Source organism: Peromyscus eremicus, chromosome 3, assembly GCF_949786415.1.
Source record: "Peromyscus eremicus chromosome 3, PerEre_H2_v1, whole genome shotgun sequence".
Taxonomy (NCBI): Eukaryota; Metazoa; Chordata; class Mammalia; order Rodentia; family Cricetidae; genus Peromyscus; species Peromyscus eremicus.
The window spans coordinates 17514803-17532810 of NC_081418.1; the positions used below are offsets into that span (position 1 = coordinate 17514803).

Sequence of the window (18008 nt, forward strand, 5' to 3'; positions counted from 1 at the left end):
TGCTCCAGCCTCTACCAGCTGCCTCCATACTCTCTGCCATGATGATAAAGAACTAAATCTCTGAAGCTCTAAGCAATAATAGTGAAATATGCAGCACAAAATAAAATTATGTCATTTACAGAAAAAAGTCGAACTGGAGATGGTTAAGTTAAACAAAGTTAAGCCAGAAATATCTCTGAGGAAAGGCACAGTGGGGAAGAGCCTCCCACCTCATGTCAGTCAGGAAGCAGAGAGGGAGAGGGAATCAGAGAGGAAGAGTCTGGTAGATGAAATAAACTCTTCAAAGCATGACTCTACTAACATTCTTCCTGTAACTAGGTCATTTCTTTAGTTTGTACCATCTTCCAATAAGGTTATCAAACCACAAATCTATCAATGGATTAATCTATGCATTAGTTCAAAGTCTGAATCATTCACTTTCTTTTCATGATGCAGCATTTCTGTACATTGTGAGGACCAAGCCTTCAGCACATGAGCCTTCAGGGGATATTTTATATCCAAGCCACAATAGACAACAAACATCATAAATCCAAAGAAAATTTTGCTGAGGGAAATGTCACAATCTGTTCTCTTCCACTTACATGTATTCTTGAAATGCAAGGCCATAATAATGGACAGCAGATTAGTAGCTACTAGAGTTAAGGAAAGAAGGAGTATGAAGAGTGAGTGCAGCTAGAAAGACCCACAAGACAGATTTCTGTATTGCAGTGTATGGTGATATTTTATCTGGGCTGAAATGTGATTTTATTTGTATGTTAATAAATAAAGTTGCCTGGGGATTAGAGCTAAAAGCAAGTCATTTAGCAGAAGTCTGACAGTGGTGGCACACACCCTTAATCTGATCACATGGCAGGCAGAGTCTCTGCGTAGTCAAGGACACAGCTAAGCGGTGACCCTAACCTTTAATCCCAGTACCAACCATAGAGACCTGGAGGTCTTTATAGACAGGCAGTGATGAGGAAATCATGTGGTTGGGTTTAGAGCCAATGAGAAGGTAGAACAGAAAGGCAATACAAAGGCAGGTCACACAGGAGAAGGTCTCTCTCTGAGGGGAAGAGGTGGCAGCAACTAGTCCTCTGAACTCTTAGGCTTTAACTCTGTATTTGGCTTTGTGTTTCTTATTTACTAAGACTGTTTAGAATTTCATCTACATTCGGTGCCCACATGGCAAGAATTTATTAAAAACCACTGGTGGCCTCTCAGGCCAGGGGTTTCAAGCCCGGCTCGGCCAGAGTTTACAGGCCCCAGGCCCAGCCAGAAGTACCAGTCTGGCTGCACGCGGTCAGAGCTGTACTCAACCATAGCTGCAGTAGCTACACGCAGCTGCAGCTGGAGCTGCTTGAAGCTGAATCACCAGCTCACGTGGTCGGAGCTTAAGGAAGCTGGAGTGCAGGCCCGAATAGCCGAGCACGTGGCCCATAGCTTTTTTCTCTTCTCTTGGTAGATAGTAGGCTTGCTTACTTACTCCTCTCTCTCTCTCTCTCTCTCTCTCTCTCTCTCTCTCTCTCTCTCTCTCTCTCTCTGCACAACCATGCTAGGTAGCTGTTTTGAAATTCCCTCGGATTTCTTCTGTTCTACACAGACTTGGTAAGTCAATTAAGATATCAGATATTTTAAGGGGAAAAACTCCTTAAAAGAGAAAATTTTTTTCCACATTAAAAGAAAAATGGGTAATATTTGTACAATAGAAGGAAATTGGTCTTTGTTTGATAAAACATTAGGCAGTCTGAAAATGGAACAATTACATGAGAGGATTAATGTTGATGGGATATTTATAACATCATTTATGAATATTATTAGTTTACTTATCCTTATTTTACAATTTAAAAAGAGAGTCAATTTAAGTGCCAGGATAAAAGCTTTAGAAAAAACTGTTAAAATGAATTATAGAGAAATTCAGACTCAGACAGAAGAATTTAAAGGTGAAATTATTTCAGGATTGGATTATAAGGTTACAGAAAGAAAGCCTGATTTCAAACAGTCCAACTTAATTTATCTGGTAACCATACAGCAGCTACCTGATCAAGTGAATGTACAAACTAATTGCGCTCTAGTTGAAATATTAGATTTAAGAAGGGTTAAGGAGGCAATAGTATCTTATGGCATGCATTCCCCATTTGTAAAGCAAATGTTAAACTCATGGTCAACTTGTAATAGGATTATCCCTCAAGACTGGAAAGAACTTGTTGCTGCTGTCCTGGAACCTGGAGCACAGCTGCAGTGGCACATGTGGTGTTATGATCAGGCTAAAACCATAGAAAGTCAGTGGAGGGCTAGAGGCGTGGAAATCTCCCAGGATCAGCTTCTTAGAGAAGGCAAATATGCTGAAATAGAAAGACAATGTTTATATGATAGCCAAACCCTAATTCTATGTTGAATGGCAGCCATGAATGCATGGGACAGAATTGAGGAAGCAGGAAAGAAAATTGAGTTATTCACAAAAGTTATACAGGGTCCAAAAGAATCCTTCACAGATTTCTTACAAAGACTGTCTTCAGCAGTAAATAGAATGGTCCTGAATTCAGAAGCTAGCCAGATAATAATCGAATCTTTGGCTTTTGTGAATGCGAATGCAGCATGCAAGAGAAATAATCAGACCATTAAAGGCAAGATCTGCACCCTTTGAGGATTGGATTAGAGACATGATGAATGTTGAGTTTCATGGCCATGATGATATGTGGATAGGAGGAACAATTTCAACAGGTTTGAGGAATGTCAGATGTTTTGGATATGGAAAGCAAAGTCATTTGAAAAGGGACTGTAAATAGAACATTTCTAGAAAAAATGTTTCTTCAAGGAGCAATGGCAACAGAATGCCCCTTCCTTCTAGAGTATGCAGAAGGTGTGGTAAGGGACAACACTGGACCAAATCTACCAATGTAGATCAATAAGGGACAGACAAGGCAATTCTTTGTCTCTGTCCTCAGGAAACTCCCAGAGGGGCCTCAGGTAGGTGCCCACAGTAAATCCAGTTCAGACCTTTCCTGCAGTCATAGAGGAAACCCCTACTCAGAGCAACTAAATAACCAAATAACTATTGGAACAAACCGGGCTGCTTGGGCTGATAGAACAGCTGAGACAGAGAGAATAGAAAATTCAGGAGATACAATAAAGAAAATTTTTTTGGCAAACTTCTATAAATGAACAAAGACCAAAATTAACAATAAGAATAAATGACATTTTGTTGTCTGGTCTAGTAGACACTGGTGCTGACATGACCATAACTGTACCAGAATTTTGGCATCCAAATTGGCCTCTTCAGGAGGTAAACATTCAGCTGTCAGGGATTGGAACATTATCCCAAGTGAAACAGAGTGCAAGATGACTCAAATGTATAGGTCCAGAAGGACAGGGAGGAAAATTAAAACCATATGTTGCTGTGGGATGTTCTGTATGGCAAATGTGTTGCTGATTGGTCAATAAAACACTGATTGGCCATTGGCTAGGCAGGAAGTATAGGCGGGACAAGGAGGAGAATAAGGCTGGGAAGTGAAAGGCTGAGTCAGAGAGACACTACCAGCCGCCATGATGACAAACAGCATGTGAAGATGCTGGTAAGCCACGAGCCATGTGGCAAGGTATAGATTAATGGAAATGGATTAATTTAAGCTGTAAGAACAGTTAGCAAGAAGCCTGCCACGGCCATACAGTTTGTAACCAATATAAGTCTCTGTGTTTACTTGGTTGGGTCTGAGTGGCTATGGGACTGGCAGGTGAGAGAGATTTGTCCTGACTGTGGGCCAGGCAGGAAAACTCTAGCTACAATATGTGGCTAACATAGCTATGAATTTATGGGGATGAGATCTGTTACAACAATGGAATATTCAGAATAACATCCCTCCAATCAGAAACTAGCACATGTTTCTGAGAGAAATATTAGAAGGTATTATTCTAATGAGTGGTCACCACTCATCCAGATTGTATAAGAACAGGGCACAATAACTGATGATCTTCCAAAGATACCAACAGTTCTACCTTTAAAATGGTTAACAGACAAGCCTGTATGGGTTCAGCAATGGCCTTTAACAACAGGGAAACTCCAGGCTTTAGAAGAGCTGATACAAGAGCAGTTAAATGCTCAGCATATTGAAGAATCAACCAGCCCTTGGAATTCTCCTGTGTGTTATTAAAAAGAAATCTGATAAATGGCGAATGGTGACAGACCTTAGAGCAATTAACAAAGTAATTCAGCCAATGGGCTCTTTATAGTCCGGAATTCCTTTGCCTACTCTGTTACCTAAAGGATGGCCTCTTCTAGTTATTGATTTAAAAGACTGTTTCTTTTCAATACCCTTACAAGAAAAAGACAAAGAAAGATTTGCCTTCACAGTGCCTACTTATAATAATTCTCAGCTGGTTATCAATAGAAGGTCCTCCCACAGGGAATGTTGAATAGCGCAACCCTGTGCCAATATTTTGTGCAACAACCGTTGGAAGTGATAGATAAAAAATTTCCTAAATCTGTAATTTATCATTATATGGATGATATTTTACTAGCTGACTCAAATGCAGATACTTTAGAAAAGAATGTTTGAAGAAGTAAAGAAAATTTTGCCTTGTTGGGGATTACAAATTGCTCCTGCCAAGATACAAAGAGGAGATCCTATTAATTATTTAGGATATAAAATAAGTCTACAAAAAATTAGACCCCAAAAGGTACAAATTAGGAGAGATCAATTATGGACTCTTAATGACTTTCAAAGATTATTTGGAGACGTTTCTTATCTACGAACTATTGTTGGGGTTAAAAATGATGAACTGAGTCATTTGTTCAAAACCTTAGAAGGTGAAAAGGACTTAAATAGTCCAAGAGAATTATCACCTGAAGGACATGTGGATCATGTCGATCCAAAGCTGGATTGTATTTTGGTTATTTTACCCTGTAGGCATTCTTTTACAGGAATTTTAATGCAGGGGGAAGATATTACATTGGAATGGATATTTTTACCAGATAAACAGAGTAAAAAATTAAAAACTTATGTGAAAAAGATCTCTGACTTGATTTTGAAAGGAAAATTGAGGCTTTGTCAATTAGCAGGAATAGACCCAACAGAAATTGTTGTACCTTTATCCAAGGAGGACATTGACAAATTATGGACAGAAAGTGAACCTTGGCAAAGAGCTTGCAGTAATTTTTTGGGAGAAATTAACAACCAATATCCCCAAAACCATAGAATTGAACTTATAAAGAGAGCTGATTGGATTTTGCCTCAAATTGTACAGGAAACACCAATATCTGGAGCTCATACATTTTATACAGATGCAAACAAACAAGGAAAGGCAGGTTACAAATCAGAAAATTTAAGTAAAGTGGTTCAAAGTCCTTATAATTCAGTTCAAAAATCAGAATTATATGCTATTCTGTTGGTATTAGTGGATTTTTCAGAACCTCTCAACATAGTTACTGATTCTCAGTATGCTGAAAGAGTGGTATTACATATTGAGACTGCAGAATTTATCCCTGATGAGTCAGAATTAACTTCACTATTTATTCAGTTACAAGATACAATCAGGAATAGGAAGCATTCCTTATATATAACTCACATCTGATCCCATACTGGTCTACCAGGCCCTCTAGCACAAGGCAATGATGAGATTGATAAACTACTGATAGGAAATGTGCTGGAGACCTCAGAATTTCATAAAAAAACATCATGTCAATAGTAAAGGTTTAAAAAAGATTTTTCCATAACCTGGCAACAAGACAAGGAAATGGTAAGGAAATGTCCTACTTGTTCCTTTTACAATAAAACTTCATTACCAGCAGGATGTAACCCAAAGGGTACTCAGAGGAATGAAATCTGGCACAGGGATGTGTTTCACTTTACAGAATTTGGAAAATTGAAATATGTACACTATACCATCGATACTTATTCAGGATTTCAATGGGCAACTGCTTTGAGTTCTGAAAAAGCTGATTCTATAATCACTCATTTGCTAGAAGTTATGGCCATCATGAGTATACCTGCACAAATTAAAACTGGCAATGCTCCATCATATGTCTCTGTTAAAATGAAACAGTTTTTTGCTTATTACAATATAAAGCATATTACAGGTATACCACACAATCCTACAGGCCATATATAGATAACAGTTATAGAAAGATCAAACAGAACTCTAAACGATATGCTAAATAAACAGAAAGGGGTAACAAAAAAACCCCAGAAATAGACTTCATAATGCTCTATTAACTTTGAATTTTCTCAGTGCTAATGAGAAAGGAACAACAGCTGCAGAGAGACATTGGATAATAGAAAAAAACTACCAAATTAAATCAGCCTATATACTTTAAAGATGTGCTGACCTCAGAATGGAAACCAGGATATGTGTTACGTTGGGGATGAGGGTTTGCTTTTGTTTCTATAGGAGAAGATTAGCTGTGGTTACCATCAAAATTGATAAAGGTTCAACTTCAACAATAGAGACCTCTTAATTAGAAGTGGTTCATCAACTAGAATGACCATCCAATTTAAACTGACTTATACCATTAACACATGCCTTTTCATTTAATCAGGTATAACTTGCCAAAAGGGAACCTCCCTAAAGTTAGTCTTGGGGAAAGGTTTTTGTTTTTGTCTTTTAGGAGAATGAAGGCCAAGGAATCTGAAGAAAACTGGACAAATGAGACATCTGAAGAAAAAGGACAAATCATCTAGAAAAAATGGTCCAAGAAAAAGAGTAAAATGGCCTATTGGTATATCATCTATAAAATTTCATAAGTCTTCCTAAATGTTTGTTTCTGCTCTTCTCTAAAGAACACAAATGGTCTGCTTGTAGTCCCGGTTCAATTAAAAATTAAAGCTGGCTTTGGAGTTGGAGAATGGCTCTCTCCTTCTTTAAACCCAAGCATGTTGTTAAAAAGGAAAATACAGACTCCCTGTATCATGCCAGAAGAAAGAGCCATCTTCTGACATAGGACAGGAGAAAAACCAAATTAATTAAGGGACTATTCTATTACTACTAATCTCAATTCTTTGATTGTATTCTGATTCTTTAAACTTTTCTTAAAGTATGAATTTTATGTCAAAATTTACAAGATTAATATATATATATTTTAAACTTTGTTAAGATATTAATAGTCATATAGAATACTAACTCATTCTAGAAAAGGGGCTTCAATTAGTTACCTACACATGTCTTTGTGTTCGAGTCTCTTATCAGTTTTCTGCAGGAAATCACGGCCAGGCCTAAAATCAACTTTGAAGTCTCCAGGAAGAAGATTGGGCCCCACAACAACAACAATTCCACGTAGACAATAATAATACCACTAAGCTGACAAACATCATCTACAGATCAGCTTTGGACTACAAATCACTCAGAGCAATTTTGAGATGGCTAGCTGAGATGATCCAGTTTCACAGAGTACTTGAACTTTGGCATTATGCAAAGACTGGACAACAAAGGATATAGATACCTTTCCTAGAATTTGACAATTAACAAAAAAATTTTTTTTCAGATTAAAATGCCTTTGCCCATAGCCAGCAGGAAGCAATTTCTAGAACACAATGCCCACATTCCCAAAGAGGTGGTGTGGGGCAGGTGGTTTTTGGTCTTTTAATGGGTTTTGGGTCTGGGATAATTTTCATTGTTTAGGAGGGTTGGTTACAAGCTGTTGTTAAGGGTTAGGAAAAGGGCTAAGCAAAGGCGATTAGATTTGAGGTTCTTGTTTTTTTTTTTTTAAAAAAAAGATACATAGAAATGATAGAATAGAGGGTAGATTATTGAATCTACTCTGAAAGTAAAGAGAAGATATAGATATGAAATAGATAAAAAGATAGATTATTGAATCTACTTTTAAAAGGCAATTACTAGTTTAAAATACTATACATTGGATTGGATTTTTGTATATTTTATACAAATTATATATATTGAGATATGATAGTTAGAAAATGCTATATGTATATTTCTAATCTACTTCAAGATATTGTACTTATACACTTTATTTAACAATGTAATGCAATTTGCTAATCCTTGAATGTTATTATTATCAACTATTAGGATATAAACAAATGAAAGTTAGTAGTTAGACATTACAATCGAACTTGTAGTCATATTAGGTATGTTTTCAAGGTCTAGCAGATATAATTTAGATAGACAGGTCATCTTCAAACCCTTAAGTAATCTACAGAATATGGCATTTAAAATGTTTTAATAACTTAGAAATTTTTTCTTTTTTATGACTTGAGACATGTTGGCTCTTGGCAGCACCAATCTACTTCAGAGAAGATATGCGCATTGAAGAAACTGCATATGGAGTTAGCTTTCATTGTGGCAAAAGTTAGCCACTGGACAACAAAGTATCCTCGAATTGACTGCTGACAAAGAGGACATGAAACAAAGGACTACCAATTCTTGCCAAGACAAGTGTGGTTGTGACTTTAGCAACAGGCATCTTCTGAGGCCAGGACAATATGGCACCATCGCTGAAGTGGCCTTTGCAATCTGGAAAAGGTACAGTGCCCCTTTCTTCGAAGGCAGCTGAACAGGCAGTGGGCTGATGGCTTCTGAATTGCAGTGGAACAGCAGCTGAAACAGTTATTCTTGAAGAGTAACTAAGCTGACAGAGTCTAACCTCTCAATGGTAGACTGGCATTTAATAAAAGAAATGAAGCCACCCACAAGCCAAAAAGAATGGGATGTGGAGAAGAATGGGATGCTGAGATGAAGCCACTCACAAGCCAGGAAGAATGGACAGCTGAATTTAAAAAACATCAACTATTTCCAGAATTTAAAATCCTGAATCATGACAGGACACTAGTGGAATTTAGGTGTTTCTGGTACATGGACTACTCTCACCAAATGTGAGATCGAACTGTAGGCCTTGTGTACATCCTACTTCACAAATGAGTCTGTCAGATACGCCAAACCTATAGGCTGAAGATGATGCCCCAACATTGCAGAGAAACCTTGGGTGATTGTCCAGGCAGCTGGCTGTTTCTGTCAATTCACATTTTTTTGGAAGTCACTTGTTTGCACTTCCTGTTTTATTAGGTAACATTAATTTCCTTCTTGGGTCTCTGAGGGAGTTGAAGATTAGATAGTTATAGTTATATTTAAAGATTAGATAGTTATAGTTAGTTCTCCTTGTTAAGAATTTCAGAAAAGAAACTCACTAAAGGGGTGTAAGTGTATAAATTTCAAAGACATTATAAGACAGTTCTCTATTAGTAATATGTTAGGATAGAAAGTGAATCAAGTACATTTTCGACTTACCAAAAGAGGATAGATAATGGAATATTTTCTCTAAGTTTGTCAAATGCAAATGAACTAGACATTGTTTAGGTATTTATTGCCTGTATATATTGTATATAGTTATTGTACTTTTTGTATATAGTTTGTCTTATAGTAGTTATAACTTTTTTCCTTTTATTAGAATAGAAGGGTGAAATATGGTGATATTTTATTTGTGCTGATATGTGATTTTATTTGTATGTTAATAAATAAAGTTGCCTGGGGATCAGAGCTAAAAGCAAGCCATTTAGCAGAAGTCTGGCAGTGGTGGCACACACCCTTAATCCGATCACATGGCAAGCAGAGTCTCTGCGTAGTCAAGGACACAGCTAAGCGGTGACCCTAACCTTTAATCCCAGTACCAACCATAGAGACCTGGAGGTCTGTACAGACAGGCAGTGATGAACAAATCATGTGGTTGGGTTTAGAGCCAATGAGAAGGTAGAACAGAAAGGCAATACAAAGGCAGGTCACACAGGAGAAGGTCTCTCTCTGAGGGGAAGACACAGCAGTGACTGGTAAGCTAAAGGTAGTCTTGGGCTTTGCTAGTGCTCTGAACTCTTAGGCTTTAACTCTGTATTTGGCTCTGTGTTTCTTACTTACTAAGACCATTTAGAATTTCATCTACAGCAGTGTTTGTGTTTTGAATGTACAAATGTGAAGTTGTATTGTAGTGTTGACAGACTTTACCATTAGGGAAACTTGATAAAAGGTATACAGACCATATGATTATTTCTCACAACTGCATGTGGATGGTGGTGATTGCAGATGAAAGTTTAATTAAAAAATGCAAAATTAGAAAGGGATGCATTAAAGAGAAAACATATAAAATCAAACAGTAAGGAAAATGTTAAGTATCAAAACTTGAAAGAAACAGTACCAACAATATCTGTGGAGCTTACATTCTTGAATATTTTTATAAAAATGAAAGAATGACTGATAATTTAGTGAGTTCAAAGTGCAGCACAGTAAAGACAGGGAAGAAAGAGGGAAGAAATAGAGTTAAAAGAAGAAATTTAAAGAGCAAAGTAGAAAACACAGTCACAACGGAGACACCGAACAAAGTCCAAAAGTGATACTCAATTAAGTGTGATAGAATGGACACACACGTGGAAGAATCCATCAAGAATAAAATAGTGATAGAAGGACTTACCAGATGATACAAAAGTTAAATGAATCAGAGGATATTACAACCAACTTTATACGAATAAACTTTGAAAAGTGAGATGAAATATATAACTTACCAAAACTGCCTTGAGAATCAGGGAAAGGATCTCACTGCCCAGTGTAAGGCAGATCACAGAGGTCACTGATGTTCCCACTATAGTGACAAGAAACAAGATCAATGAGTTTGGAAAGCTTAGACTTTTGAGGTTATGTACCTGAAGAGAGCCAACATGATGGGGAGCATAGTTAAGTTCCGAGGATGGGAAGGTCTCTACCTAGGTGGACTGGGAGCAATTTGCTGACTCTGGGTTGGAACTGAGGACAAAGATAGGATTTGTCAGAGGATAACAAAGCAGTGGGGCTTTCGACAGCCACGTGAGTGGATGCAATAGATCAGAATCTACCAGTTCTATAATCTTAACCAGTTGCAGACATTCAAAATTAAACTGCATGGATGTGATAACACATGCCAAACAGAATAGCTGGCATTAAAACCCCAAATGTTGGTGAAAGGGTAGAGTGAATGGAGGTTTTGGAAAGTGCTGGTAGGAATGCAAATTGTTTCAGCTCATCTGGAAAACAATTTGAATGCTTTTATCAAATTAAGTATATACTTACCTTATAAGTCAACAATTTTAGTGAGAAAAAAAAGACTGAACTGCTGATTCAGCAAGGACAGAGACAGCTGTGACACATACAGGAGGGAGGCAACTAAGGCACCGAAGCAGAGAACACGTTCTGTGAGTGTATTTCCCTGAAGTTCAAGGGCACACAGAGTTAATCTACTACAGTAATTTCTACTTAGGGGTGTGTTTTCTGTGGTGATATGTTGTGTCCCCAATATATTGTGCACCCTAATGAGGTTTATCTGAGGATCAGAGGAAAAAGCCAGCCACTATAGTAAACATAGAGGTCAGGCAAATGGTAGCACATGCCTTTAAACCTATCACTCGGGAGGCAGAGATCCATCTGGATCTCTTTGAGTTCAAGGCCACACTGGGAACAAAGCCAGGAATGGTAGTACATACCTTTAATCCCAGCACTGACCATAAAGGTCTGGAGGTCAGTACAGACAGACAGGAAGAGACAGAGCTGGGCAGGAAGAAGAAGTGATGTGGCTGGTCAGAGAGAGGAAATGAGACGGCAGAACAGAAAGGCATATAGGCATGGGTACACAGGAAGTAGGTCTCTTTGGGGAATGAGGTGTAGGTGAGGTGAGGTTTTTTGTGACTTGTCCTATTCCTCTGATCTCTTAGATTTTCATTCCAATATCTGGCTCCATGTCCGGACACCCCCCCCCCCCACCGCCCCAGAGACAGGGTTTCTCTGTGTGAACTCACTCTGTAGTCCAGGCTGGCCTCGAACTCACAGAGATCCACCTGCCTCTACCTCCCGAGTGCTGGGATTAAAAGTGTGCCCCACCACCGCCTGGCCTTTTTGTTTTTTTATTAATAAGACTATTTAGCAATTCATCTTATAGTTTTCTGGGAATGGGAACAAGGACTTTGAATGTGGGAAGTTACATAAATGAATGTATGGAGAAACATCAGAACTATATCATGGAGAGAAGTTCATGTCATATAAATCACACTTCATTTAAAAAGCCACCGATACCTCCAAAATAGATGATGAAATAAACAGATGACTAAAATAAAATGGAGGCTGCATAGCAACAAGACTGTTGTGTGCTCTAAAATTGAGTGTAATGACTAGTTCAAGGCTAGGTATTCAAGTTTCAAAATTTTATCAAACAGTTATTATTTCTACATCAGATTTCAGGACTAGCTATGATGTGCTTATTCCACTCACAGTTAATTCTGAGTTTTGTTTTCTTTAATTTCTCTAAAACTTTACCTAACATTATCTACCTTGTGGAGATAGCTCAGTGGTAGACCTGGGTTTAGAGCTCCAGTACATGAAAACAAACACTAACTGAAGAAGCGGATCTACCATAACCATTAATAAAGCTCACTAGACAAGAGTAAGTACAAACACCTCACTAGTACCAGCTTGTGATCTGAAACACGACATTCCATCCATATTTGTATAGTTTTTTTAGATGACAAACTTGTTCCTAGCCAATCTTCTTGCTATCGCATGTGATTTATTTGCTCTCTCTCTCTCTCTCTCTCTCTCTCTCTCTCTCTCTCTCTCTCTCTCTCTCTCTCTCTTGGGGATGAAAGTCTGATAGAAAGATTAATGTCCCACTTGCAGACTTTGAAGTGGGATAAACTTCCCGAATACTCAGATTGATTTCAATGAAGAGGACTCTTACACCATGCATTTAAGTTGCCAGTTTATAGTGGAATTTACAACACCAGCATATCAGAAAGTCCTTTAATGATGCCCCCTCATCCTTCCTGTCCATTGTTTCACTAACAGTTTTAGTTAGCATATGAAATAATGTTTTTTTATTATGGCATTTCAATATTTTCCTCATTTGCATTGAATTTGTGGGCAGCGTGCATGCCTCTATATGTGTGTGTGTGTGTGTGTGTGTGTGTGTGTGTGTGTGTGTGCATACGCATGTACTTGTGTGGTTTAAGACATTGTGAGTCTTGCTTTATTACTACCCATTTTATTTCCTTGAGTGAGGTTTATTTACCCAGACTGCAGCTAACCTGGTAACCAGCAAGAACCAACAATCTCCCAGTCTCCACATAGACTTGGGTTACAGGCAGGCCAAGCCCCAGGGTTTTGGAAGTGCAAGCTGAGGATTCTGACTCAAGTTCTCATACTTGCACACACAGCAATGCTCTCTTCACTTTACCCACTGCACCATCTCTTCAGCCTCATATTAAGACATCTTCATGTATTCTGTTGCACTTTAAATTTCATAAAAGCAGACAAAAATATTTTATTTATATTGTGGAGGCTTATCTAATGCATGGCTCCCTGGCTGCACACAGACAGGGACAGATATAAATATAGTTCAACACATAGTTATAAACTTAGTTAAAACATGTGTGTGTGTGTGTGTGTGTGTGTGTGAGAGAGAGAGAGAGAGAGAGAGAGAGAGAGAGAGAGAGAGAGAGAGAGAGAGAGAGAGAGAGAGAGAGACAGAGATTCTGTAAGTGGATGGCATGGTTTTCAAACATGAACTTTGTGGATGACTTCTGTCACAATGTCAGAAAGTTGGATTCCCCTACACCACGCAAGGGACTGCAATAGCAAACTTCCTCATACACACCTCCAGTAACATCTCAGTGTTGGTGCACACAATCCTCCAAGAACAGCTCAATGGCACAATTCCCAAGGTTATATTCCAAATGATCATGTTTTCTCTGACAGAAGCCTGTGCAATGATATCACCTTCTACTTTCCTGACAGAAGTGCACAATACCTTATGTTTCCTGTTTCAAACCTAAAGTTCATACGTATAAATGGCCAGGTAGCTACACTATTTTATACAACTTCATAACATTTAAGTATATGTATATTGGATGGACCTGAAAGGGAAGATTCTGAAGGACACCAGGCCTTAGAAATGCTATCTTCTCTCTCACAGTAGCCCACGTTGGCCTGGCCCAACTTCCTAGCACTTGTACCATCATAGCTTTCCAATACTGCTTGATGAACAAATTGTAAAGAAAAAGAGATCTTAGGAGCAATTCCCACATTTTCGTCTTCATTTTGATGGATGAAAGTCTTCTGGACTCAACAGAAATGACCCAGACATAATAAAAGAGCTGTGTGAATGACAGAGAACTGCCATCTCCTGTTCGTCACTGTTTGTACAATTGATGTGACTTGTGGGCAAGGAGAAGGAGGCAGGGAATGACAGTGCCCTTACTGATTTTACAGCTGTCTAACACCTGGTCCCACTGACCACTAGTCACTCCCACATACAAGCAAAGCTTCGTACACTCACATGCAACTGTCCAGCTCTGAGCCTTAGCTATTACCTGCTTTTGTTCCCCTGTCTAGCCCAGCTCTGCTGCCCACTCACTGCTGAGACAGAGTGAGCACATGATGGTCATTCAGTTACCTGGTGTGCCCAGGCTCCTGAGTACAAGTCCAGAGTTCTTACGCCACATCTTATCAGGACACCTGGAGTCTCGCTAACTTTATCAGTGAAAGCCTCTCAGTTACACACATGCGGTCGCCACCGCCCTGTGTGTCATAGCATAAAAGTACAAGGTGGAGTCATGAGTTAGGAGACTTATTTGTGCCTCAGCTGTATGCCATAAATACATCAGAGTGTAAAGTTGAGTCCTCTTGTCAGAGTTGGAAGCATGGAGATCTGGGCTGGGCTATTTGGTTGAGAAAGTTAGCAAATAAAATTAAACTGGGACAATTTTCAATGTTTTCACTCCTAGTTTATGTAACTGAACAGGTTTCACTTTCCACACTATTTCTTCTACAGCAGGGGTTCTCAACCACCCTAATGCTGCGACTTTTTAACACAGTTCCTCATGTGTGAGGGCCCCCAACCATAAAATTATTTTCATTGCTACTTCATAATTGTAATTGTGCGACTGTTATGAACAGTAATGTAAATATCTGTGTTTTGCAATTGTCTTAGGTGACCTCTGTGAAAAGGTCGTTTGATCTCTCCACCCCACCCAAAGGAGTCACCACCTACAGGTTAAGAACCACTATTATGAAGCTTTTGTAGAGTCTTGATAGCTCTTCCTTTAATCAATCCTTTAAAACCACCAAAGAGGCCCCTTTGGGAGAATACACTCTAGGGGATGAAACTTCTTTCCATGTGCCATTGTATTAATGGTTTCTTTAGACTGTCCTGTGTTCTAAAAGGCTTGCAGAAACCCTGAAATGTGCTCCAGGATCACACGTATATAAAATCCCTTAGGAAAAGTGAACAGGAGGAAGATTAATTAGGACCTTAAAATAGTGATGTGTGGGCGTGTGTGTGTGTGTGTGTGTGTGTGTGTGTGTGTGTGCGTGTGTGTGTGTGTGTGTGTGTGTGTTGCTCTGGGGTATAGTTCATGCCTAAAACGTATTTTGATGATGTGTAATATATATACATATTGATCACACACACAGAAACACACACACACACACACACACACATTAAAGTGTCTCTCAGAGTTCCTTGTGAGCTTACACAGTGTAAAGAAGGAACAGAATTTACATGGCTGAAACCACACACTTATGAATTATGACTTTGTGTTTGTCAGTTTTCTGAAAGGAGGTCTTTATTCAGCTACACATCCCACTTCAATAACATTATTGGTTGCTTTGGGAGAATCAGATGTAAGCCTCTGATTCTTACCAGGAACACAAACTACCCAATTCCAAAACTTACTACAGGAAGCTCTAGCAAGCAGTCCGTTTCTGCCTCTCCCAGATGCATCCGATTTTACATTAATATTCAAGAGACTGTCAAGGACTCCATTTTCTAAACTGCCTGTTCCTTAGAGTGATTGGGGCGTTGTGTCTTTCATTGATTAAAATGTTTATTTTTTTCCTGAAGATGCTGCTTTTCTTTGGGGATATTAATAGAGGTCTCCCTTATTTTCAACTACATCTTTAATAGAATGCTATGACTAATATAAAGCAGACTCCTTTCACAACAACACGTAGTCTAGAAGTTCTAGGCTCAGAATATTATTAGTTTTGTTTTGAAGTATATTTAAACTTTCTAACTACAAAGTAAATTTCTGCCTGTTCAGTAAACAGTTGCTGCAAACACCAATAATAACAATAATAATAGGAGAGATTTTGTACTTACCCAAACTTTCAAATTTCTTCTATGTTTGAAAAAAAAAAAGGAAAAATTGTCCATTTTGGTGAAAAAACTGTTTGGTGTCTGTATTTTCTTCCTCCTAAGATGTCAGAGAAAAAGAACTTCATTTAGTCTTGATTACAGCTTCACTAGCTAGTACATCTATGTGGATACCGGCTCAGACCGGCTGAGGAACAGCAGGGTGTGTCTGGTGCCGGCAGGGTTTAAGGAAGTGAAAAAGCAGTTTCGATTCTCTGATAAGGGAAGACTTTTTCTGAAATGCTTTTTTTTTTCTGTTTCTCTCTAGTACCAACTATGCCACCTTCTGGTTTGTTTGAGTAAAGCCCAAAGACTTAAAGAATGAGATTTTTTTGAGAACTGGCTCTGATGTCTATAGGCAAACTATGGGTGATTCTGTTCAACTGATCACCTGGGAACACTCGATTTCTTTTATTTATAGTATTTAATATTATTTTATCATATATTCTGTTGCTATAACTGATACCACAGTATAGGCGATTCATAAACAAAACAAATGTATTCTTTTTGTGTTTTGGAGGCTAGCCTTCTGGCTGCCTGCATCCCTATGTCCCCAGGTAGACAGAGCAGCACAGGCTGAGGTGGGGTAGGCTTGCTCCCTTGGGTCTCTCTCCCTCACCTAATGAAGCCACTATAGATATCATGAGGGTAGGTGCCCTCCTGTTCGCATATAATCCTGATTACTTCCAAAGGCTCCACTGCAAGAAACCATTAATGTAAGTCCTCAGGAAGCAAGCTCAAACACAAGTTTTAAGAAGTTACAGACAGACTATAGCACTGAATGCATGTCAATTTCATGTAAACTAACATTTTTATGGCAATGCAACACTTCACTGGATCACTTTGCTTTAGCCATTAGTGTTTATAAATCCTTATATTAAATAAGCTATTCAAAGAACAGTGCTACAAGAAAAGTTTGTTAAACATATATATGCGTATATACATATGTGGTTGAAAGATGTTAAATGATTGTTTTAACATCTTTTTTTTTTAATTTTTATTTTGCAATACAATTCAGTTCTGCATATCAGCCACGGATTCCCTTGTTCTCCCCTCTCCCGTCCCCCTCACCTTCCCCCCAGCCCGCCCCCCATTCCCATCTCCTCCAGGGCAAAGCCTCCCCCGAGGACTGAGATCAACCTGGTAGACTAGAGGTAGGTCCAGTCCCCTCCTCCCAGTCCGAGCCAAGCGACCCTGCATAGGCCCCAGGTTTCAAACAGCCAACTCATGCAATGAGCACAGGACCCGGTCCCACTGCCTGGATGCCTCCCAAACAGACCAAGCCAATCAACTGTCTCACCCATTCAGAGGGCCTGATCCAGTTGGTGACCCCTCAGCCATTGGTTCATAGTTCATGTGATTCCATTCGTTTGGCTATTTGTCCCTGTGCTTTATCCAACCTTGGTCTCAACAATTCTCGCTCATATAAACCCTCCTCATTCTCGATAATTGGACTCCCAGAGATCCACCCGGGGCCTAGCCATGGATCTCTGCATCCAGATCCCTCAGTAGTTGGATGAGGTTTCTAGCTCGACAATTAGGGTGTTTGGCCATCCCATCACCAGAGTAGGTCAGTTCGGGCTGTCTCTCGACCATTGCCAGCAGTCTGTTGTGGGAGTGTCTTTGTGGATTTCTGTGGGCCTCTCTAGCACTTTGCTTCTTCCTATTCTCATGTGGTCTTCATTTACCATGGTCTCCTATTCCTTTTTCTCCTTCTCTGTTGTTGATCCAGCTGGGATCTCCCGCTCCCCCAAGCTCTCTTTCCCTCGACCCTCGCCCTTCACTACCCCCACTCATGTCCAGGCTGTTCATGTAGATCCCATTCCATTTCTCTGTCATTGGGCGATCCCCGTGTCTTTCTTGGGGTCCTGTTTTCCAGGTA

The 18008-nt window shown here is 39.2% G+C and overlaps 1 protein-coding gene across 1 annotated transcript in view; it reads right to left on the minus strand.

Annotated features, from left to right (window-relative positions):
• Samd9 (sterile alpha motif domain containing 9) overlaps positions 1 to 16288 on the minus strand; it is a 36326-nt gene extending 20038 nt beyond the window's left edge. The window contains exons 1-2 of the mRNA XM_059257339.1: positions 16094 to 16288; positions 10476 to 10552 (exon numbers count right to left, since the gene is read on the minus strand). The gene's annotated coding sequence lies outside the window, so the exon portion shown is untranslated. The remainder of the gene's footprint in view (positions 1 to 10475; positions 10553 to 16093) is intronic.
• Between the last annotated feature and the right edge of the window lie 1720 nt (positions 16289 to 18008).